Raw genomic sequence first — 26,938 nt, 5'->3', positions numbered from 1 at the left:
CCTAATGCATACAAACCAAAGAAGTTAACGCACGGGCAGATTCTCCCACCTGACATAAAGAGATAAAGTAGAAAAAGAAATAAGGCACCAGTGAACTGAAGCCGACTACGTTCTCATGTTATGGGCCAAATGCCTCCAATTCTAAACAATGCCTAATGCATACAAACCAAAGAAGTGAATGCACGGGCAGATTCTCCCACCTGACATGGAGAGATAAAGTAGAAGAAGAAAAAAGGCACCAGTGAAGTGAAGCCGACTACGGTCTCATGTTATGGGCCAAATGCCTCAAATTCTAAACAATGCCTAATGCATACAAATCAAAGAAGTTAACGCACGGGCAGATTCTCCCACCTGACACAAAGAGATAAAGTAGAAAAAGAAATAAGGCACCAGTGAATTGAAGCCGACTACGTTCTCATGTTATGGGCCAAATGCCTTCAATTCTAAACAATGCCTAATGCATACAAACCAAAGAAGTTAACGCACGGGCAGATTCTCCCACCTGACATGGAGAGATAAAGTAGAAGAAGAAAAAAGGCACCAGTGAATTGAAGCCGACTACGTTCTCATGTTATGGGCCAAATGCCTTCAATTCTAAACAATGCCTAATGCATACAAACCAAAGAAGTTAACGCACGGGCAGATTCTCCCACCTGACATAAAGAGATAAAGTAGAAGAAGAAAAAAGGCACCAGTGAATTGAAGCCGACTACGGTCTCATGTTATGGGCCAAATGCCTCCAATTCTAAACAATGCCTAATGCATACAAACCAAAGAAGTTAACGCACGGGCAGATTCTCCCACCTGACATAAAGAGATAAAGTAGAAGAAAAAAGGCACCAGTGAAGTGAAGCCGACAACGGTCTCATGTTATGGGCCAAATGCCTCCAATTCTAAACAATGCCTAATGCATACAAACCAAAGAAGTTAACGCACGGGCAGATTCTCCCACCTGACATGAAGAGATAAAGTAGAAAAAGAAATAAGGCACCAGTGAACTGAAGCCGACTACGCTCTCATGTTATGGGCCAAATGCCTTCAATTCTAAACAATGCCTAATGCATACAAACCAAAGAAGTTAACGCACGGGCAGATTCTCCCACCTGACCTAAAGAGATAAAGTAGAAAAAGAAATAAGGCACCAGTGAACTGAAGCCGACTACGCTCTCATGTTATGGGCCAAATGCCTTCAATTCTAAACAATGCCTAATGCATACAAACTAAAGAAGTTAACGCCCGGGCAGATTCTCCCACCTGACCTAAAGAGATGAAGTAGAAAAAGAAATAAGGCACCAGTGAACTGAAGCCGCCTACACTCTCATGTTATGGGCCAAATGCCTTCAATTCTAAACAATGCCTAATGCATACAAACGAAAGAAGTTAACGCCCGGGCAGATTCTCCCACCTGACCTAAAGAGATGAAGTAGAAAAAGAAATAAGGCACCAGTGAACTGAAGCCGCCTACGCTCTTATGTTATGGGCCAAATGCCTTCAATTCTAAACAATGCCTAATGCATACAAACTAAAGAAGTGAACGCACGGGCAGATTCTCCCACCTGACCTAAAAAGATGAAGTAGAAAAAGAAAAAAGGCACCAGTGAACTGAAGCCGACTACGTTCTCATGTTATGGGCCAAATGCCTTCAATTCTAAACTATGCCTTATGCATACAAACCAAAGATGTTAACGCACGGGCAGATTCTCCCACTTGACATGAAGAGATAAAGTAGAAAAAGAAATAAGGCACCAGTGAACTGAAGCCGACTACGCTCTATTGTTATGGGCCAAATGCCTCCAATTCTAAACAATGCCTAATGCATACAAACCAAAGAAGTAAACACACTGGCAGATTCTCCCACCTGACATGGAGAGATAAAGTAGAAGAAGAAAAAAGGCACCAGTGAAGTGAAGCCGACTACGGTCTCATGTTATGGGCCAAATGCCTCCAATTCTAAACAATGCCTAATGCATACAAACCAAAGAAGTTAACGCACGGGCAGATTCTCCCACCTGACATGGAGAGATAAAGTAGAAGAAGAAATAAGGCACCAGTGAATTGAAGCCGACTACGTTCTCATGTTATGGGCCAAATGCCTTCAATTCTAAACAATGCCTAATGCATACAAACCAAAGAAGTTAACGCACGGGCAGATTCTCCCACCTGACATAAAGAGATAAAGTAGAAAAAGAAATAAGGCACCAGTGAATTGAAGCCGACTACGTTCTCATGTTATGGGCCAAATGCCTTCAATTCTAAACAATGCCTAATGCATACAAACCAAAGAAGTTAACGCACGGGCAGATTCTCCCACCTGACATGGAGAGATAAAGTAGAAGAAGAAAAAAGGCACCAGTGAATTGAAGCCGACTACGTTCTCATGTTATGGGCCAAATGCCTTCAATTCTAAACAATGCCTAATGCATACAAACCAAAGAAGTTAACGCACGGGCAGATTCTCCCACCTGACATAAAGAGATAAAGTAGAAGAAAAAAGGCACCACTGAAGTGAAGCCGACTACGGTCTCATGTTATGGGCCAAATGCCTCCAATTCTAAACAATGCCTAATGCATACAAACCAAAGAAGTTAACGCACGGGCAGATTCTCCCACCTGACATAAAGAGATAAAGTAGAAAAAGAAATAAGGCACCAGTGAACTGAAGCCGACTACGCTCTCATGTTATGGGCCAAATGCCTTCAATTCTAAACAATGCCTAATGCATACAAACTAAAGAAGTGAACGCACAAGCAGATTCTCCGACCTGACCTAAAAAGATGAAGTAGAAAAAGAAAAAAGGCACCAGTGAACTGAAGCCGACTACGTTCTCATGTTATGGGCCAAATGCCTTCAATTCTAAACAATGCCTAATGCATACAAACCAAAGAAGTTAACGCACGGACAGATTCTCCCACCTGACATGGAGAGATAAAGTAGAAGAAGAAAAAAGGCACCAGTGAAGTGAAGCCGACTACGTTCTCATGTTATGGGCCAAATGCCTTCAATTCTAAACAATGCCTAATGCATACAAACCAAAGAAGTTAACGCACGGGCAGATTCTCCCACCTGACATAAAGAGATAAAGTAGAAAAAGAAATAAGGCACCAGTGAATTGAAGCCGACTACGTTCTCATGTTATGGGCCAAATGCCTTCAATTCTAAACAATGCCTAATGCATACAAACCAAAGAAGTTAACGCACGGGCAGATTCTCCCACCTGACATGGAGAGATAAAGTAGAAGAAGAAAAAAGGCACCAGTGAATTGAAGCCGACTACGTTCTCATGTTATGGGCCAAATGCCTTCAATTCTAAACAATGCCTAATGCATACAAACCAAAGAAGTTAACGCACGGGCAGATTCTCCCACCTGACATAAAGAGATAAAGTAGAAGAAGAAAAAAGGCACCAGTGAAGTGAAGCCGACTACGGTCTCATGTTATGGGCCAAATGCCTCCAATTCTAAACAATGCCTAATGCATACAAACCAAAGAAGTTAACGCACGGGCAGATTCTCCCACCTGACATAAAGAGATAAAGTAGAAAAAGAAATAAGGCACCAGTGAACTGAAGCCGACTACGCTCTCATGTTATGGGCCAAATGCCTTCAATTCTAAACAATGCCTAATGCATACAAACTAAAGAAGTGAACGCACGGGCAGATTCTCCGACCTGACCTAAAAAGATGAAGTAGAAAAAGAAAAAAGGCACCAGTGAACTGAAGCCGACTACGTTCTCATGTTATGGGCCAAATGCCTTCAATTCTAAACAATTCCTAATGCATACAAACCAAAGAAGTTAACGCACGGGCAGATTCTCCCACCTGACATGGAGAGATAAAGTAGAAGAAGAAAAAAGGCACCAGTGAAGTGAAGCCGACTACGGTCTCATGTTATGGGCCAAATGCCTCCAATTCTAAACAATGCCTAATGCATACAAACCAAAGAAGTTAACGCACGGGCAGATTCTCCCACCTGACATAAAGAGATAAAGTAGAAAAAGAAATAAGGCACCAGTGAATTGAAGCCGACTACGTTCTCATGTTATGGGCCAAATGCCTTCAATTCTAAACAATGCCTAATGCATACAAACCAAAGAAGTTAACGCACGGACAGATTCTCCCACCTGACATGGAGAGATAAAGTAGAAGAAGAAAAAAGGCACCAGTGAAGTGAAGCCGACTACGTTCTCATGTTATGGGCCAAATGCCTTCAATTCTAAACAATGCCTAATGCATACAAACCAAAGAAGTTAACGCACGGGCAGATTCTCCCTCCTGACATGGAGAGATAAAGTAGAAGAAGAAAAAAGGCACCAGTGAAGTGAAGCCGACTACGGTCTCATGTTATGGGCCAAATGCCTCCAATTCTAAACAATGCCTAATGCATACAAACCAAAGAAGTTAACGCACGGGCAGATTCTCCCACCTGACATAAAGAGATAAAGTAGAAAAAGAAATAAGGCACCAGTGAACTAAAGCCGACTACGCTCTCATGTTATGGGCCAAATGCCTTCAATTCTAAACAATGCCTAATGCATACAAACTAAAGAAGTGAACGCACGGGCAGATTCTCCCGCCTGACCTAAACAGATGAAGTAGAAAAAGAAAAAAGGCACCAGTGAACTGAAGCCGACTACGTTCTCATGTTATGGGCCAAATGCCTTAAATTCTAAACAATGCCTAATGCATACAAACAAAAGAAGTTAACGCACGGGCAGATTCTCCAACCTGACATGAAGAGATAAAGTAGAAAAAGAAATAAGGCACCAGTGAACTGAAGCCGACTACGCTCTCATGTTATGGGCCAAATGCCTTCAATTCTAAACAATGCCTAATGCATACAAACCAAAGAAGTTAACGCACGGGCAGATTCTCCCACCTGACATGGAGAGATAAAGTAGAAGAAGAAAAAAGGCACCAGTGAATTGAAGCCGCCTACACTCTCATGTTATGGGCCAAATGCCTTCAATTCTAAACAATGCCTAATGCATACAAACGAAAGAAGTAAACGCCCGGGCAGATTCTCCCACCTGACCTAAAGAGATGAAGTAGAAAAAGAAATAAGGCACCAGTGAACTGAAGCCGCCTACGCTCTCATGTTATGGGCCAAATGCCTTCAATTCTAAACAATGCCTAATGCATACAAACTAAAGAAGTGAACGCACGGGCAGATTCTCCCACCTGACCTAAAAAGATGAAGTAGAAAAAGAAAAAAGGCACCAGTGAACTGAAGCCGACTACGTTCTCATGTTATGGGCCAAATGCCTTCAATTCTAAACAATGCCTTATTCATACAAACCAAAGAAGTTAACGCACGGGCAGATTCTCCCACCTGACATGAAGAGATAAAGTAGAAAAAGAAATAAGGCACCAGTGAACTGAAGCCGACTACGCTCTATTGTTATGGGCCAAATGCCTCCAATTCTAAACAATGCCTAATGCATACAAACCAAAGAAGTGAACACACTGGCAGATTCTCCCACCTGACATGGAGAGATAAAGTAGAAGAAGAAAAAAGGCACCAGTGAAGTGAAGCCGACTACGGTCTCATGTTATGGGCCAAATGCCTCCAATTCTAAACAATGCCTAATGCATACAAACCAAAGAAGTTAACGCACGGGCAGATTCTCCCACCTGACATGGAGAGATAAAGTAGAAGAAGAAAAAAGGCACCAGTGAATTGAAGCCGACTACGTTCTCATGTTATGGGCCAAATGCCTTCAATTCTAAACAATGCCTAATGCATACAAACCAAAGAAGTTAACGCACGGGCAGATTCTCCGACCTGACCTAAAAAGATGAAGTAGAAAAAGAAAAAAGGCACCAGTGAACTGAAGCCGACTACGTTCTCATGTTATGGGCCAAATGCCTTCAATTCTAAACAATGCCTAATGCATACAAACCAAAGAAGTTAACGCACGGGCAGATTCTCCCACCTGACATGGAGAGATAAAGTAGAAGAAGAAAAAAGGCACCAGTGAAGTGAAGCCGACTACGGTCTCATGTTATGGGCCAAATGCCTCCAATTCTAAACAATGCCTAATGCATACAAACCAAAGAAGTTAACGCACGGGCAGATTCTCCCACCTGACATAAAGAGATAAAGTAGAAAAAGAAATAAGGCACCAGTGAATTGAAGCCGACTACGTTCTCATGTTATGGGCCAAATGCCTTCAATTCTAAACAATGCCTAATGCATACAAACCAAAGAAGTTAACGCACGGACAGATTCTCCCACCTGACATGGAGAGATAAAGTAGAAGAAGAAAAAAGGCACCAGTGAAGTGAAGCGACTACGTTCTCATGTTATGGGCCAAATGCCTTCAATTCTAAACAATGCCTAATGCATACAAACCAAAGAAGTTAACGCACGGGCAGATTCTCCCACCTGACATGGAGAGATAAAGTAGAAGAAGAAAAAAGGCACCAGTGAAGTTAAGCCGACTACGGTCTCATGTTATGGGCCAAATGCCTCCAATTCTAAACAATGCCTAATGCATACAAACCAAAGAAGTTAACGCACGGGCAGATTCTCCCACCTGACATGAAGAGATAAAGTAGAAAAAGAAATAAGGCACCAGTGAACTAAAGCCGACTACGCTCTCATGTTATGGGCCAAATGCCTTCAATTCTAAACAATGCCTAATGCATACAAACTAAAGAAGTGAACGCACGGGCAGATTCTCACGCCTGACCTAAACAGATGAAGTAGAAAAAGAAAAAAGGCACCAGTGAACTGAAGCCGACTACGTTCTCATGTTATGGGCCAAATGGCTTCAATTCTAAACAATGCCTAATGCATACAAACAAAAGAAGTTAACGCACGGGCAGATTCTCCCACCTGACATGGAGAGATAAAGTAGAAGAAGAAAAAAGGCACCAGTGAAGTGAAGCCGACTACGGTCTCATGTTATGGGCCAAATGCCTCCAATTCTAAACAATGCCTAATGCATACAAACCAAAGAAGTTAACGCACGGGCAGATTCTCCCACCTGACATAAAGAGATAAAGTAGAAAAAGAAATAAGGCACCAGTGAATTGAAGCCGACTACGTTCTCATGTTTTGGGCCAAATGCCTTCAATTCTAAACAATGCCTAATGCATACAAACCAAAGAAGTTAACGCACGGACAGATTCTCCCACCTGACATTGAGAGATAAAGTAGAAGAAGAAAAAAGGCACCAGTGAAGTGAAGCCGACTACGGTCTCATGTTATGGGCCAAATGCCTCCAATTCTAAACAATGCCTAATGCATACAAACCAAAGAAGTTAACGCACGGGCAGATTCTCCCACCTGACATAAAGAGATAAAGTAGAAAAAGAAATAAGGCACCAGTGAACTGAAGCCGACTACGCTCTCATGTTATGGGCCAAATGCCTTCAATTCTAAACAATGCCTAATGCATACAAACTAAAGAAGTGAACGCACGGGCAGATTCTCCCGCCTGACCTAAACAGATGAAGTAGAAAAAGAAAAAAGGCACCAGTGAACTGAAGCCGACTACGTTCTCATGTTATGGGCCAAATGCCTTCAATTCTAAACAATGCCTAATGCATACAAACCAAAGAAGTTAACGCACGGGCAGATTCTCCCACCTGACATGAAGAGATAAAGTAGAAAAAGAAATAAGGCACCAGTGAACTGAAGCCGACTACGCTCTCATGTTATGGGCCAAATGCCTTCAATTCTAAACAATGCCTAATGCATACAAACCAAAGAAGTTAACGCACGGGCAGATTCTCCCACCTGACCTAAAGAGATAAAGTAGAAAAAGAAATAAGGCACCAGTGCACTGAAGCCGACTACGCTCTCATGTTATGGGCCAAATGCCTTCAATTGTAAACAATGCCTAATGCATACAAACGAAAGAAGTTAACGCCCGGGCAGATTCTCCCACCTGACCTAAAGAGATGAAGTAGAAAAAGAAATAAGGCACCAGTGAACTGAAGCCGCCTATGCTCTCATGTTATGGGCCAAATGCCTTCAATTCTAAACAATGCCTAATGCATACAAACGAAAGAAGTTAACGCCCGGGCAGATTCTCCCACCTGACATGGAGAGATACAGTATAAGAAGAAAAAAGGCACCAGTGAAGTGAAGCCGACTACGGTCTCATGTTATGGGCCAAATGCCTCCAATTCTAAACAATGCCTAATGCATACAAACCAAAGAAGTTAACGCACGGGCAGATTCTCCCACCTGACATGAAGAGATAAAGTAGAAAAAGAAATAAGGCACCAGTGAATTGAAGCCGACTACGTTTTCATGTTATGGGCCAAATGCCTTCAATTCTAAACAATGCCTAATGCATACAAACCAAAGAAGTTAACGCACGGACAGATTCTCCCACCTGACATGGAGAGATAAAGTAGAAGAAGAAAAAAGGCACCAGTGAAGTGAAGCCGACTACATTCTCATGTTATGGGCCAAATGCCTTCAATTCTAAACAATGCCTAATGCATACAAACCAAAGAAGTTAACGCACGGGCAGATTCTCCCACCTGACATAAAGAGATAAAGTAGAAGAAGAAAAAAGGCACCAGTGAAGTGAAGCCGACTACGGTCTCATGTTATGGGCCAAATGCCTCCAATTCTAAACAATGCCTAATGCATACAAACCAAAGAAGTTAACGCACGGGCTAATTCTCCCACCTGACATAAAGAGATAAAGTAGAAAAAGAAATAAGGCACCAGTGAACTGAAGCCGACTACGGTCTCATGTTATGGGCCAAATGCCTTCAATTCTAAACAATGCCTAATGCATACAAACTAAAGAAGTGAACGCACGGGCAGATTCTCCCGCCTGACCTAAACAGATGAAGTAGAAAAAGAAAAAAGGCACCAGTGAACTGAAGCCGACTACGTTCTCATGTTATGGGCCAAATGCCTTCAATTCTAAACAATGCCTAATGCATACAAACCAAAGAAGCTAACGCACGGGCAGATTCTCCCACCTGACATGAAGAGATAAAGTAGAAAAAGAAATAAGGCACCAGTGAACTGAAGCCGACTACGCTCTCATGTTATGGGCCAAATGCCTTCAATTCTAAACAATGCCTAATGCATACAAACCAAAGAAGTTAACGCACGGGCAGATTCTCCCACCTGACCTAAAGAGATGAAGTAGAAAAAGAAATAAGGCACCAGTGAACTGAAGCCGACTACGCTCTCATGTTATGGGCCAAATGCCTCCAATCCTAAACAATGCCTAATGCATACAAACCAAAGAAGTGAACGCACGGGCAGATTCTCCCACCTGACCTAAAGAGATAAAGTAGAAAAAGAAATAAGGCACCAGTGAACTGAAGCCGACTACGCTCTCATGTTATGGGCCAAATGCCTCCAATTCTAAACAATGCCTAATGCATACAAACCAAAGAAGTTAACGCACGGGCAGATTCTCCCACCTGACCTAAAGAGATAAAGTAGAAAAAGAAATAAGGCACCAGTGAACTGAAGCCGACTACGCTGTCATGTTATGGGCCAAATGCCTCCAATTCTAAACAATGCCTAATGCATACAAACCAAAGAAGTGAACGCACGGGCAGATTCTCCCACCTTACCTAAAGAGATAAAGTAGAAAAAGAAAAAAGGCACCAGTGAACTGAAGCCGACTATGCTCTCATGTTATGGGCCAAATGCCTCCAATTCTAAACAATGCCTAATGCATACAAACCAAAGAAGTGAACGCACGGGCAGATTCTCCCGCCTGACCTAAAGAGATAAAGTAGAAAAAGAAATAAGGCACCAGTGAACTGAAGCCGACTACGCTCTCATGTTATGGGCCAAATGCCTTCACTTCTAAACAATGCCTAATGCATACAAACCAAAGAAGTGAACGCACGGGCAGATTCTCCCACCTGACATGAAGAGATTAAGTAGAAAAAGAAAAAAGGCACAAGTGAACTGAAGCCGACTACGGTCTCATGTTATGGGCCAAATGCCTCCAATTCTAAACAATGCCTAATGCATACAAACCAAAGAAGTTAACGCACGGGCAGATTCTCCCACCTGACATAAAGAGATAAAGTAGAAAAAGAAATAAGGCACCAGTGAATTGAAGCCGACTACGTTCTCATGTTATGGGCCAAATGCCTTCAATTCTAAACAATGCCTAATGCATACAAACCAAAGAAGTTAACGCACGGGCAGATTCTCCCACCTGACATAAAGAGATAAAGTAGAAAAAGAAATAAGGCACCAGTGAACTGAAGCCGACTACGCTCTCATGTTATGGGCCAAATGCCTTCAATTCTAAACAATGCCTAATGCATACAAACCAAAGAAGTTAACGCACGGGCAGATTCTCCCACCTGACATGAAGAGATAAAGTAGAAAAAGAAATAAGGCACCAGTGAACTGAAGCCGACTACGCTCTCATGTTATGGGCCAAATTCCTTCAATTCTAAACAATGCCTAATGCATACAAACCAAAGAAGTTAACGCACGGGCAGATTCTCCCACCTGACATGAAGAGATAAAGTAGAAAAAGAAATAAGGCACCAGTGAACTGACGCCGACTACGCTCTCATGTTATGGGCCAAATGCCTCCAATTCTAAACAATGCCTAATGCATACAAACTAAAGAAGTGAACGCACGGGCAAATTCTCCCACCTGACATGGAGAGAAAAAGTAGAAGAAGAAAAAAGGCACCAGTGAAGTGAAGCCGACTACGGTCTCATGTTATGGGCCAAATGCCTCCAATTCTAAACAATGCCTAATGCATACAAACCAAAGAAGTTAACGCACGGGCAGATTCTCCCACCTGACATAAAGAGATAAAGTAGAAAAAGAAATAAGGCACCAGTGAACTGAAGCCGACTACGCTCTCATGTTATGGGCCAAATGCCTTCAATTCTAAACAATGCCTAATGCATACAAACCAAAGAAGTGAACGCACGGGCAGATTCTCCTACCTGACCTAAAGAGATAAAGTAGAAGAAGAAAAAAGGCACCAGTGAAGTGAAGCCGACTACGGTCTCATGTTATGGGCCAAATGCCTCCAATTCTAAACAATGCCTAATGCATACAAACCAAAGAAGTGAACGCACGGGCAGATTCTCCCACCTGACCTAAAGAGATAAAGTAGAAAAAGAAATAAGGCACCAGTGAACTGAAGCCGACTACGCTCTCATGTTATGGGCCAAATGCCTTCAATCCTAAACAATGCCTAATGCATACAAACCAAAGAAGTTAACGCACGGGCAGATTCTCCCACCTGACATAAAGAGATAAAGTAGAAAAAAAAATAAGGCACCAGTGAACTGAAGCCGACTACGCTCTCATGTTATGGGCCAAATGCCTTCAATTCTAAACAATGCCTAATGCATACAAACGAAAGAAGTTAACGCCCGGGCAGATTCTCCCACCTGACCTAAAGAGATGAAGTAGAAAAAGAAATAAGGCACCAGTGACCTGAAGCCGACTACAGTCTCATGTTATGGGCCAAATGCCTCCAATTCTAAACTATGCCTAATGCATACAAACCAAAGAAGTTAACGCACGGGCAGATTCTCCCACCTGACCTAAAGAGATAAAGTAGAAAAAGAAATAAGGCACCAGTGAACTGAAGCCGACTACGCTCTCCTGTTATCGGCCAAATGCCTCCAATTCTAAACAATGCCTAATGCATACAAACCAAAGAAGTGAACGCACGGGCAGATTCTCCCACCTGACCTAAAGGGATAAAGTAGAAAAAGAAATAAGGCACCAGTGAACTGAAGCCGACTACAGTCTCATGTTATGGGCCAAATGCCTTCAATTCTAAACAATGCCTAATGCATACAAACAAAAGAAGTTAACGCACGGGCAGATTCTCCCACCTGACCTAAAGAGATAAAGTAGAAAAAGAAAAAAGGCACCAGTGAACTGAAGCCGACTACGCTCTCATGTTATGGGCCAAATGCCTCCAATTCTAAACAATGCCTAATGCATACAAACCAAAGAAGTGAACGCACGGGCAGATTCTCCCACCTGACCTAAAGAGATAAAGTAGAAAAAGAAATAAGGCACCAGTGAACTGAAGCCGACTACGCTCTCATGTTATGGGCCAAATGCCTTCAATTCTAAACAATGCCTAATGCATACAAACCAAAGAAGTGAACGCACGGGCAGATTCTCCCACCTGACCTAAAGAGATAAAGTAGAAAAAGAAATAAGGCACCAGTGAACTTAAGCCGACTACGCTCTCATGTTATGGGCCAAATGCCTTCAATTCTAAACAATGCCTAATGCATACAAACCAAAGAAGTTAAAGCACGGGCAGATTCTCCCACCTGACATAAAGAGATAAAGTAGAAAAAGAAAAAAAGGCACCAGTGAACTGAAGCCGACTACGTTCTCATGTTATGGGCCAAATGCCTTCAATTCTAAACAATGCCTAATGCATACAAACCAAAGAAGTTAACGCACGGGCAGATTCTCCCACCTGACATGAAGAGATAAAGTAGAAAAAGAAATAAGGCACCAGTGAACTGAAGCCGACTACGCTCTCATGTTATGGGCCAAATGCCTCCAATTCTAAAACATTGCCTAATGCATACAAACCAAAGAAGTGAACGCACGGGCAGATTCTCCCACCTTACCTAAAAAGATGAAGTAGAAAAAGAAAAAAGGCACCAGTGAACTGAAGCCGACTACGTTCTCATGTTATGGGCCAAATGCCTTCAATTCTAAACAATGCCTAATGCATACAAACCAAAGAAGTTAACGCACGGGCAGATTCTCCCACCTGACATGGAGAGATAAAGTAGAAGAAGAAAAAAGGCCCCAGTGAAGTGAAGCCGACTACGGTCTCATGTTATGGGCCAAATGCCTCCAATTCTAAACAATGCCTAATGCATACAAACCAAAGAAGTTAACGCACGGGCAGATTCTCCCACCTGACATGAAGAGATAAAGTAGAAAAAGAAATAAGGCACCAGTGAACTAAAGCCGACTACGCTCTCATGTTATGGGCCAAATGCCTTCAATTCTAAACAATGCCTAATGCATACAAACCAAAGAAGTTAACGCACGGGCAAATTCTCCCACCTGACATGGAGAGATAAAGTAGAAGAAGAAAAAAGGCACCAGTGAAGTGAAGCCGACTACGGTCTCATGTTATGGGCCAAATGCCTCCAATTCTAAACAATGCCTAATGCATACAAACCAAAGAAGTTAACGCACGGGCAGATTCTCCCACCTGACATAAAGAGATAAAGTAGAAAAAGAAATAAGGCACCAGTGAACTGAAGCCAACTACGTTCTCATGTTATGGGCCAAATGCCTCCAATTCTAAACAATGCCTAATGCATACAAACCAAAGAAGTGAATGCACGGGCAGATTCTCCCACCTGACATGGAGAGATAAAGTAGAAGAAGAAAAAAGGCACCAGTGAAGTGAAGCCGACTACGGTCTCATGTTATGGGCCAAATGCCTCAAATTCTAAACAATGCCTAATGCATACAAATCAAAGAAGTTAACGCACGGGCAGATTCTCCCACCTGACACAAAGAGATAAAGTAGAAAAAGAAATAAGGCACCAGTGAATTGAAGCCGACTACGTTCTCATGTTATGGGCCAAATGCCTTCAATTCTAAACAATGCCTAATGCATACAAACCAAAGAAGTTAACGCACGGGCAGATTCTCCCACCTGACATGGAGAGATAAAGTAGAAGAAGAAAAAAGGCACCAGTGAATTGAAGCCGACTACGTTCTCATGTTATGGGCCAAATGCCTTCAATTCTAAACAATGCCTAATGCATACAAACCAAAGAAGTTAACGCACGGGCAGATTCTCCCACCTGACATAAAGAGATAAAGTAGAAGAAGAAAAAAGGCACCAGTGAATTGAAGCCGACTACGGTCTCATGTTATGGGCCAAATGCCTCCAATTCTAAACAATGCCTAATGCATACAAACCAAAGAAGTTAACGCACGGGCAGATTCTCCCACCTGACATAAAGAGATAAAGTAGAAAAAGAAATAAGGCACCAGTGAACTGAAGCCCACTACGCTCTCATGTTATGGGCCAAATGCCTTCAATTCTAAACAATGCCTAATGCATACAAACTAAAGAAGTGAACGCACGGGCAGATTCTCCCACCTGACATAAAGAGATAAAGTAGAAAAAGAAATAAGGCACCAGTGAACTGAAGCCGACTACGTTCTCATGTTATGGGCCAAATGCCTTCAATTCTAAACAATGCCTAATGCATACAAACCAAATAAGTTAACGCACGGGCAGATTCTCCCACCTGACATGAAGAGATAAAGTAGAAAAAGAAATAAGGCACCAGTGAATTGAAGCCGACTACGTTCTCATGTTATGGGCCAAATGCCTTCAATTCTAAACAATGCCTAATGCATACAAACCAAAGAAGTTAACGCACGGGCAGATTCTCCCACCTGACATAAAGAGATAAAGTAGAAGAAAAAATGCACCAGTGAAGTGAAGCCGACAACGGTCTCATGTTATGGGCCAAATGCCTCCAATTCTAAACAATGCCTAATGCATACAAACCAAAGAAGTTAACGCACGGGCAGATTCTCCCACCTGACATGAAGAGATAAAGTAGAAAAAGAAATAAGGCACCAGTGAACTGAAGCCGACTACGCTCTCATGTTATGGGCCAAATGCCTTCAATTCTAAACAATGCCTAATGCATACAAACCAAAGAAGTTAACGCACGGGCAGATTCTCCCACCTGACCTAAAGAGATAAAGTAGAAAAAGAAATAAGGCACCAGTGAACTGAAGCCGACTACGCTCTCATGTTATGGGCCAAATGCCTTCAATTCTAAACAATGCCTAATGCATACAAACTAAAGAAGTTAACGCCCGGGCAGATTCTCCCACCTGACCTAAAGAGATGAAGTAGAAAAAGAAATAAGGCACCAGTGAACTGAAGCCGCCTACACTCTCATGTTATGGGCCAAATGCCTTCAATTCTAAACAATGCCTAATGCATACTAACGAAAGAAGTTAACGCCCGGGCAGATTCTCCCACCTGACCTAAAGAGATGAAGTAGAAAAAGAAATAAGGCACCAGTGAACTGAAGCCGCCTACGCTCTTATGTTATGGGCCAAATGCCTTCAATTCTAAACAATGCCTAATGCATACAAACTAAAGAAGTGAACGCACGGGCAGATTCTCCCACCTGACCTAAAAAGATGAAGTAGAAAAAGAAAAAAGGCACCAGTGAACTGAAGCCGACTACGTTCTCATGTTATGGGCCAAATGCCTTCAATTCTAAACTATGCCTTATGCATACAAACCAAAGATGTTAACGCACGGGCAGATTCTCCCACTTGACATGAAGAGATAAAGTAGAAAAAGAAATAAGGCACCAGTGAACTGAAGCCGAATACGCTCTATTGTTATGGGCCAAATGCCTCCAATTCTAAACAATGCCTAATGCATACAAACCAAAGAAGTAAACACACTGGCAGATTCTCCCACCTGACATGGAGAGATAAAGTAGAAGAAGAAAAAAGGCACCAGTGAAGTGAAGCCGACTACGGTCTCATGTTATGGGCCAAATGCCTCCAATTCTAAACAATGCCTAATGCATACAAACCAAAGAAGTTAACGCACGGGCAGATTCTCCCACCTGACATAAAGAGATAAAGTAGAAAAAGAAATAAGGCACCAGTGAATTGAAGCCGACTACGTTCTCATGTTATGGGCCAAATGCCTTCAATTCTAAACAATGCCTAATGCATACAAACCAAAGAAGTTAACGCACGGGCAGATTCTCCCACCTGACATGGAGAGATAAAGTAGAAGAAGAAAAAAGGCACCAGTGAATTGAAGCCGACTACGTTCTCATGTTATAGGCCAAATGCCTTCAATTCTAAACAATGCCTAATGCATACAAACCAAAGAAGTTAACGCACGGGCAGATTCTCCCACCTGACATAAAGAGATAAAGTAGAAGAAGAAAAAAGGCACCAGTGAAGTGAAGCCGACTACGGTCTCATGTTATGGGCCAAATGCCTCCAATTCTAAACAATGCCTAATGCATACAAACCAAAGAAGTTAACGCACGGGCAGATTCTCCCACCTGACATAAAGAGATAAAGTAGAAAAAGAAATAAGGCACCAGTGAACTGAAGCCGACTACGCTCTCATGTTATGGGCCAAATGCCTTCAATTCTAAACAATGCCTAATGCATACAAACTAAAGAAGTGAACGCACGGGCAGATTCTCCGACCTGACCTAAAAAGATGAAGTAGAAAAAGAAAAAAGGCACCAGTGAACTGAAGCCGACTACGTTCTCATGTTATGGGCCAAATGCCTTCAATTCTAAACAATTCCTAATGCATACAAACCAAAGAAGTTAACGCACGGGCAGATTCTCCCACCTGACATGGAGAGATAAAGTAGAAGAAGAAAAAAGGCACCAGTGAAGTGAAGCCGACTACGGTCTCATGTTATGGGCCAAATGCCTCCAATTCTAAACAATGCCTAATGCATACAAACCAAAGAAGTTAACGCACGGGCAGATTCTCCCACCTGACATAAAGAGATAAAGTAGAAAAAGAAATAAGGCACCAGTGAATTGAAGCCGACTACGTTCTCATGTTATGGGCCAAATGCCTTCAATTCTAAACAATGCCTAATGCATACAAACCAAAGAAGTTAACGCACGGGCAGATTCTCCCTCCTGACATGGAGAGATAAAGTAGAAGAAGAAAAAAGGCACCAGTGAAGTGAAACCGACTACGGTCTCATGTTATGCGCCAAATGCCTTCAATTCTAAACAATGCCTATTGCATACAAACCAAAGAAGTTAACGCACGGACAGATTCTCCCACCTGACATGGAGAGATAAAGTAGAAGAAGAAAAAAGGCACCAGTGAAGTGAAGCCGACTACGTTCTCATGTTATGGGCCAAATGCCTTCAATTCTAAACAATGCCTAATGCATACAAACCAAAGAAGTTAACGCACGGGCAGATTCTCCCACCTGACATAAAGAGATAAAGTAGAAGAAGAAAAAAGGCACCAGTGAAGTGAAGCCGACTACGGTCTCATGTTATGGGCCAAATGCCTCCAATTCTAAACAATGCCTAATGCATACAAACCAAAGAAGTTAACGCACGGGCAGATTCTCCCACCTGACATGAAGAGATAAAGTAGAAAAAGAAATAAGGCACCAGTGAACTAAAGCCGACTACGCTCTCATGTTATGGGCCAAATGCCTTCAATTCTAAACAATGCCTAATGCATACAAACTAAAGAAGTGAACGCACGGGCAGATTCTCCCGCCTGACCTAAACAGATGAAGTAGAAAAAGAAAAAAGGCACCAGTGAACTGAAGCCGACTACGTTCTCATGTTATGGGCCAAATGCCTTAAATTCTAAACAATGCCTAATGCATACAAACAAAAGAAGTTAACGCACGGGCAGATTCTCCAACCTGACATGAAGAGATAAAGTAGAAAAAGAAATAAGGCACCAGTGAACTGAAGCCGACTACGCTCTCATGTTATGGGCCAAATGCCTTCAATTCTAAACAATGCCTAATGCATACAAACCAAAGAAGTTAACGCACGGGCAGATTCTCCCACCTGACATGGAGAGATAAAGTAGAAGAAGAAAAAAGGCACCAGTGAAGTGAAGCCGACTACGTTCTCATGTTATGGGCCAAATGCCTTCAATTCTAAACAATGCCTAATGCATACAAACCAAAGAAGTTAACGCACGGACAGATTCTCCCACCTGACATGGAGAGATAAAGTAGAAGAAGAAAAAAGGCACCAGTGAAGTGAAGCCGACTACGTTCTCATGTTATGGGCCAAATGCCTTCAATTCTAAACAATGCCTAATGCATACAAACCAAAGAAGTTAACGCACGGGCAGATTCTCCAACCTGACATGAAGAGATAAAGTAGAAAAAGAAATAAGGCACCAGTGAACTGAAGCCGACTACGTTCTCATGTTATGGGCCAAATGCCTTCAATTCTAAACAATGCCTAATGCATACAAACCAAAGAAGTTAACGCACGGGCAGATTCTCCCTCCTGACATGGAGAGATAAAGTAGAAGAAGAAAAAAGGCACCAGTGAAGTGAAGCCGACTACGTTCTCATGTTATGGGCCAAATGCCTTCAATTCTAAACAATGCCTAATGCATACAAACCAAAGAAGTTAACGCACGGACAGATTCTCCCACCTGACATGGAGAGATAAAGTAGAAGAAGAAAAAAGGCACCAGTGAAGTGAAGCCGACTACGTTCTCATGTTATGGGCCAAATGCCTTCAATTCTAAACAATGCCTAATGCATACAAACCAAAGAAGTTAACGCACGGGCAGATTCTCCCACCTGACATAAAGAGATAAAGTAGAAGAAGAAAAAAGGCACCAGTGAAGTGAAGCCGACTACGGTCTCATGTTATGGGCCAAATGCCTCCAATTCTAAACAATGCCTAATGCATACAAACCAAAGAAGTTAACGCACGGGCAGATTCTCCCACCTGACATGAAGAGATAAAGTAGAAAAAGAAATAAGGCACCAGTGAACTAAAGCCGACTACGCTCTCATGTTATGGGCCAAATGCCTTCAATTCTAAACAATGCCTAATGCATACAAACTAAAGAAGTGAACGCACGGGCAGATTCTCCCGCCTGACCTAAACAGATGAAGTAGAAAAAGAAAAAAGGCACCAGTGAACTGAAGCCGACTACGTTCTCATGTTATGGGCCAAATGCCTTAAATTCTAAACAATGCCTAATGCATACAAACAAAAGAAGTTAACGCACGGGCAGATTCTCCAACCTGACATGAAGAGATAAAGTAGAAAAAGAAATAAGGAACCAGTGAACTGAAGCCGACTACGCTCTCATGTTATGGGCCAAATGCCTTCAATTCTAAACAATGCCTAATGCATACAAACCAAAGAAGTTAACGCACGGGCAGATTCTCCCACCTGACATGGAGAGATAAAGTAGAAGAAGAAAAAAGGCACCAGTGAATTGAAGCCGCCTACACTCTCATGTTATGGGCCAAATGCCTTCAATTCTAAACAATGCCTAATGCATACAAACGAAAGAAGTTAACGCCCGGGCAGATTCTCCCACCTGACCTAAAGAGATGAAGTAGAAAAAGAAATAAGGCACCAGTGAACTGAAGCCGCCTACGCTCTCATGTTATGGGCCAAATGCCTTCAATTCTAAACAATGCCTAATGCATACAAACTAAAGAAGTGAACGCACGGGCAGATTCTCCCACCTGACCTAAAAAGATGAAGTAGAAAAAGAAAAAAGGCACCAGTGAACTGAAGCCGACTACGTTCTCATGTTATGGGCCAAATGCCTTCAATTCTAAACAATGCCTTATTCATACAAACCAAAGAAGTTAACGCACGGGCAGATTCTCCCACCTGACATGAAGAGATAAAGTAGAAAAAGAAATAAGGCACCAGTGAACTGAAGCCGACTACGCTCTATTGTTATGGGCCAAATGCCTCCAATTCTAAACAATGCCTAATGCATACAAACCAAAGAAGTGAACACACTGGCAGATTCTCCCACCTGACATGGAGAGATAAAGTAGAAGAAGAAAAAAGGCACCAGTGAAGTGAAGCCGACTACGGTCTCATGTTATGGGCCAAATGCCTCCAATTCTAAACAATGCCTAATGCATACAAACCAAAGAAGTTAACGCACGGGCAGATTCTCCCACCTGACATGGAGAGATAAAGTAGAAGAAGAAAAAAGGCACCAGTGAATTGAAGCCGACTACGTTCTCATGTTATGGGCCAAATGCCTTCAATTCTAAACAATGCCTAATGCATACAAACCAAAGAAGTTAACGCACGGGCAGATTCTCCGACCTGACCTAAAAAGATGAAGTAGAAAAAGAAAAAAGGCACCAGTGAACTGAAGCCGACTACGTTCTCATGTTATGGGCCAAATGCCTTCAATTCTAAACAATGCCTAATGCATACAAACCAAAGAAGTTAACGCACGGGCAGATTCTCCCACCTGACATGGAGAGATAAAGTAGAAGAAGAAAAAAGGCACCAGTGAAGTGAAGCCGACTACGGTCTCATGTTATGGGCCAAATGCCTCCAATTCTAAACAATGCCTAATGCATACAAACCAAAGAAGTTAACGCACGGGCAGATTCTCCCACCTGACATAAAGAGATAAAGTAGAAAAAGAAATAAGGCACCAGTGAATTGAAGCCGACTACGTTCTCATGTTATGGGCCAAATGCCTTCAATTCTAAACAATGCCTAATGCATACAAACCAAAGAAGTTAACGCACGGACAGATTCTCCCACCTGACATGGAGAGATAAAGTAGAAGAAGAAAAAAGGCACCAGTGAAGTGAAGCCGACTACGTTCTCATGTTATGGGCCAAATGCCTTCAATTCTAAACAATGCCTAATGCATACAAACCAAAGAAGTTAACGCACGGGCAGATTCTCCCACCTGACATGGAGAGATAAAGTAGAAGAAGAAAAAAGGCACCAGTGAAGTTAAGCCGACTACGGTCTCATGTTATGGGCCAAATGCCTCCAATTCTAAACAATGCCTAATGCATACAAACCAAAGAAGTTAACGCACGGGCAGATTCTCCCACCTGACATGAAGAGATAAAGTAGAAAAAGAAATAAGGCACCAGTGAACTAAAGCCGACTACGCTCTCATGTTATGGGCCAAATGCCTTCAATTCTAAACAATGCCTAATGCATACAAACTAAAGAAGTGAACGCACGGGCAGATTCTCACGCCTGACCTAAACAGATGAAGTAGAAAAAGAAAAAAGGCACCAGTGAACTGAAGCCGACTACGTTCTCATGTTATGGGCCAAATGCCTTAAATTCTAAACAATGCCTAATGCATACAAACAAAAGAAGTTAACGCACGGGAATATTCTCCAACCTGACATGAAGAGATAAAGTAGAAAAAGAAATAAGGCACCAGTGAACTGAAGCCGACTACGCTCTCATGTTATGGGCCAAATGCCTTCAATTCTAAACAATGCCTAATGCATACAAACCAAAGAAGTTAACGCACGGGCAGATTCTCCCACCTGACATGGAGAGATAAAGTAGAAGAAGAAAAAAGGCACCAGTGAATTGAAGCCGACTACGTTCTCATGTTATGGGCCAAATGCCTTCAATTCTAAACAATGCCTAATGCATACAAACCAAAGAAGTTAACGCACGGGCAGATTCTCCCACCTGACATAAAGAGATAAAGTAGAAAAAGAAATAAGGCACCAGTGAACTGAAGCCGACTACGCTCTCATGTTATGGGCCAAATGCCTTCAATTCTAAACAATGCCTAATGCATACAAACTTAAGAAGTGAACGCACGGGCAGATTCTCCGACCTGACCTAAAAAGATGAAGTAGAAAAAGAAAAAAGGCACCAGTGAACTGAAGCCGACTACGTTCTCAGGTTATGGGCCAAATGGCTTCAATTCTAAACAATGCCTAATGCATACAAACCAAAGAAGTTAACGCACGGGCAGATTCTCCCACCTGACATGGAGAGATAAAGTAGAAGAAGAAAAAAGGCACCAGTGAAGTGAAGCCGACTACGGTCTCATGTTATGGGCCAAATGCCTCCAATTCTAAACAATGCCTAATGCATACAAACCAAAGAAGTTAACGCACGGGCAGATTCTCCCACCTGACATAAAGAGATAAAGTAGAAAAAGAAATAAGGCACCAGTGAATTGAAGCCGACTACGTTCTCATGTTATGGGCCAAATGCCTTCAATTCTAAACAATGCCTAATGCATACAAACCAAAGAAGTTAACGCACGGACAGATTCTCCCACCTGACATTGAGAGATAAAGTAGAAGAAGAAAAAAGGCACCAGTGAAGTGAAGCCGACTACGTTCTCATGTTATGGGCCAAATGCCTTCAATTCTAAACAATGCCTAATGCATACAAACCAAAGAAGTTAACGCACGGGCAGATTCTCCCACCTGACATGGAGAGATAAAGTAGAAGAAGAAAAAAGGCACCAGTGAAGTGAAGCCGACTACGCTCTCATGTTATGGGCCAAATGCCTCCAATTCTAAACAATGCCTAATGCATACAAACCAAAGAAGTTAACGCACGGGAAGATTCTCCCACCTGACATAAAGAGATAAAGTAGAAAAAGAAATAAGGCACCAGTGAACTGAAGCCGACTACGCTCTCATGTTATGGGCCAAATGCCTTCAATTCTAAACAATGCCTAATGCATACAAACTAAAGAAGTGAACGCACGGGCAGATTCTCCCGCCTGACCTAAACAGATGAAGTAGAAAAAGAAAAAAGGCACCAGTGAACTGAAGCCGACTACGTTCTCATGTTATGGGCCAAATGCCTTCAATTCTAAACAATGCCTAATGCATACAAACCAAAGAAGTTAACGCACGGGCAGATTCTCCCACCTGACATGAAGAGATAAAGTAGAAAAAGAAATAAGGCACCAGTGAACTGAAGCCGACTACGCTCTCATGTTATGGGCCAAATGCCTTCAATTCTAAACAATGCCTAATGCATACAAACCAAAGAAGTTAACGCACGGGCAGATTCTCCCACCTGACCTAAAGAGATAAAGTAGAAAAAGAAATAAGGCACCAGTGCACTGAAGCCGACTACGCTCTCATGTTATGGGCCAAATGCCTTCAATTGTAAACAATGCCTAATGCATACAAACGAAAGAAGTTAACGCCCGGGCAGATTCTCCCACCTGACCTAAAGAGATGAAGTAGAAAAAGAAATAAGGCACCAGTGAACTGAAGCCGCCTACGCTCTCATGTTATGGGCCAAATGCCTTCAATTCTAAACAATGCCTAATGCATACAAACGAAAGAAGTTAACGCCCGGGCAGATTCTCCCACCTGACATGGAGAGATACAGTAGAAGAAGAAAAAAGGCACCAGTGAAGTGAAGCCGACTACGGTCTCATGTTATGGGCCAAATGCCTCCAATTCTAAACAATGCCTAATGCATACAAACCAAAGAAGTTAACGCACGGGCAGATTCTCCCACCTGACATGAAGAGATAAAGTAGAAAAAGAAATAAGGCACCAGTGAATTGAAGCCGACTACGTTTTCATGTTATGGGCCAAATGCCTTCAATTCTAAGCAATGCCTAATGCATACAAACCAAAGAAGTTAACGCACGGACAGATTCTCCCACCTGACATGGAGAGATAAAGTAGAAGAAGAAAAAAGGCACCAGTGAAGTGAAGCCGACTACATTCTCATTTTATGGGCCAAATGCCTTCAATTCTAAACAATGCCTAATGCATACAAACCAAAGAAGTTAACGCACGGGCAGATTCTCCCACCTGACATAAAGAGATAAAGTAGAAGAAGAAAAAAGGCACCAGTGAAGTGAAGCCGACTACGGTCTCATGTTATGGGCCAAATGCCTCCAATTCTAAACAATGCCTAATGCATACAAACCAAAGAAGTTAACGCACGGGCTAATTCTCCCACCTGACATAAAGAGATAAAGTAGAAAAAGAAATAAGGCACCAGTGAACTGAAGCCGACTACGGTCTCATGTTATGGGCCAAATGCCTTCAATTCTAAACAATGCCTAATGCATACAAACTAAAGAAGTGAACGCACGGGCAGATTCTCCCGCCTGACCTAAACAGATGAAGTAGAAAAAGAAAAAAGGCACCAGTGAACTGAAGCCGACTACGTTCTCATGTTATGGGCCAAATGCCTTCAATTCTAAACAATGCCTAATGCATACAAACCAAAGAAGCTAACGCACGGGCAGATTCTCCCACCCGACATGAAGAGATAAAGTAGAAAAAGAAATAAGGCACCAGTGAACTGAAGCCGACTACGCTCTCATGTTATGGGCCAAATGCCTTCAATTCTAAACAATGCCTAATGCATACAAACCAAAGAAGTTAACGCACGGGCAGATTCTCCCACCTGACCTAAAGAGATGAAGTAGAAAAAGAAATAAGGCACCAGTGAACTGAAGCCGACTACGCTCTCATGTTATGGGCCAAATGCCTCCAATCCTAAACAATGCCTAATGCATACAAACCAAAGAAGTGAACGCACGGGCAGATTCTCCCACCTGACCTAAAGAGATAAAGTAGAAAAAGAAATAAGGCACCAGTGAACTGAAGCCGACTACGCTCTCATGTTATGGGCCAAATGCCTCCAATTCTAAACAATGCCTAATGCATACAAACCAAAGAAGTTAACGCACGGGCAGATTCTCCCACCTGACCTAAAGAGATAAAGTAGAAAAAGAAATAAGGCACCAGTGAACTGAAGCCGACTACGCTGTCATGTTATGGGCCAAATGCCTCCAATTCTAAACAATGCCTAATGCATACAAACCAAAGAAGTGAACGCACGGGCAGATTCTCCCACCTTACCTAAAGAGATAAAGTAGAAAAAGAAAAAAGGCACCAGTGAACTGAAGCCGACTATGCTCTCATGTTATGGGCCAAATGCCTCCAATTCTAAACAATGCCTAATGCATACAAACCAAAGAAGTGAACGCACGGGCAGATTCTCCCACCTGACCTAAAGAGATAAAGTAGAAAAAGAAATAAGGCACCAGTGAACTGAAGCCGACTACGCTCTCATGTTATGGGCCAAATGCCTTCACTTCTAAATAATGCCTAATGCATACAAACCAAAGAAGTGAACGCACGGGCAGATTCTCCCACCTGACATGAAGAGATAAAGTAGAAAAAGAAAAAAGGCACAAGTGAACTGAAGCCGACTACGGTCTCATGTTATGGGCCAAATGCCTCCAATTCTAAACAATGCCTAATGCATACAAACCAAAGAAGTTAACGCACGGGCAGATTCTCCCACCTGACATAAAGAGATAAAGTAGAAAAAGAAATAAGGCACCAGTGAATTGAAGCCGACTACGTTCTCATGTTATGGGCCAAATGCCTTCAATTCTAAACAATGCCTAATGCATACAAACCAAAGAAGTTAACGCACGGGCAGATTCTCCCACCTGACATAAAGAGATAAAGTAGAAAAAGAAATAAGGCACCAGTGAACTGAAGCCGACTACGCTCTCATGTTATGGGCCAAATGCCTTCAATTCTAAACAATGCCTAATGCATACAAACCAAAGAAGTTAACGCACGGGCAGATTCTCCCACCTGACATGAAGAGATAAAGTAGAAAAAGAAATAAGGCACCAGTGAACTGAAGCCGACTACGCTCTCATGTTATGGGCCAAATTCCTTCAATTCTAAACAATGCCTAATGCATACAAACCAAAGAAGTTAACGCACGGGACAAATTCTCCCACCTGACATGAAGAGATAAAGTAGAAAAAGAAATAAGGCACCAGTGAACTGACGCCGACTACGCTCTCATGTTATGGGCCAAATGCCTCCAATTCTAAACAATGCCTAATGCATACAAACTAAAGAAGTGAACGCACGGGCAAATTCTCCCACCTGACATGGAGAGAAAAAGTAGAAGAAGAAAAAAGGCACCAGTGAAGTGAAGCCGACTACGGTCTCATGTTATGGGCCAAATGCCTCCAATTCTAAACAATGCCTAATGCATACAAACCAAAGAAGTTAACGCACGGGCAGATTCTCCCACCTGACATAAAGAGATAAAGTAGAAAAAGAAATAAGGCACCAGTGAACTGAAGCCGACTACGCTCTCATGTTATGGGCCAAATGCCTTCAATTCTAAACAATGCCTAATGCATACAAACCAAAGAAGTGAACGCACGGGCAGATTCTCCTACCTGACCTAAAGAGATAAAGTAGAAGAAGAAAAAAGGCACCAGTGAAGTGAAGCCGACTACGGTCTCATGTTATGGGCCAAATGCCTCCAATTCTAAACAATGCCTAATGCATACAAACCAAAGAAGTGAACGCACGGGCAGATTCTCCCACCTGACCTAAAGAGATAAAGTAGAAAAAGAAATAAGGCACCAGTGAACTGAAGCCGACTACGCTCTCATGTTATGGGCCAAATGCCTTCAATTCTAAACAATGCCTAATGCATACAAACCAAAGAAGTTAACGCACGGGCAGATTCTCCCACCTGACATAAAGAGATAAAGTAGAAAAAAAAATAAGGCACCAGTGAACTGAAGCCGACTACGCTCTCATGTTATGGGCCAAATGCCTCCAATTCTAAACAATGCCTAATGCATACAAACCAAAGAAGTTAACGCACGGGCAGATTCTCCCACCTGACCTAAAGAGATAAAGTAGAAAAAGAAATAAGGCACCAGTGAACTGAAGCCGACTACGCTGTCATGTTATGGGCCAAATGCCTCCAATTCTAAACAATGCCTAATGCATACAAACCAAAGAAGTGAACGCACGGGCAGATTCTCCCACCTTACCTAAAGAGATAAAGTAGAAAAAGAAAAAAGGCACCAGTGAACTGAAGCCGACTATGCTCTCATGTTATGGGCCAAATGCCTCCAATTCTAAACAATGCCTAATGCATACAAACCAAAGAAGTGAACGCACGGGCAGATTCTCCCACCTGACCTAAAGAGATAAAGTAGAAAAAGAAATAAGGCACCAGTGAACTGAAGCCGACTACGCTCTCATGTTATGGGCCAAATGCCTTCACTTCTAAACAATGCCTAATGCATACAAACCAAAGAAGTGAACGCACGGGCAGATTCTCCCACCTGACATGAAGAGATAAAGTAGAAAAAGAAAAAAGGCACAAGTGAACTGAAGCCGACTACGGTCTCATGTTATGGGCCAAATGCCTCCAATTCTAAACAATGCCTAATGCATACAAACCAAAGAAGTTAACGCACGGGCAGATTCTCCCACCTGACATAAAGAGATAAAGTAGAAAAAGAAATAAGGCACCAGTGAATTGAAGCCGACTACGTTCTCATGTTATGGGCCAAATGCCTTCAATTCTAAACAATGCCTAATGCATACAAACCAAAGAAGTTAACGCACGGGCAGATTCTCCCACCTGACATAAAGAGATAAA

The sequence above is a fragment of the Euprymna scolopes genome, chromosome 25 (genome assembly GCF_053919585.1).
Source record: "Euprymna scolopes isolate OS-2025 chromosome 25, ASM5391958v1, whole genome shotgun sequence".
Taxonomy (NCBI): Eukaryota; Metazoa; Mollusca; class Cephalopoda; order Sepiida; family Sepiolidae; genus Euprymna; species Euprymna scolopes.
This window is presented reverse-complemented; position numbering follows the sequence as displayed.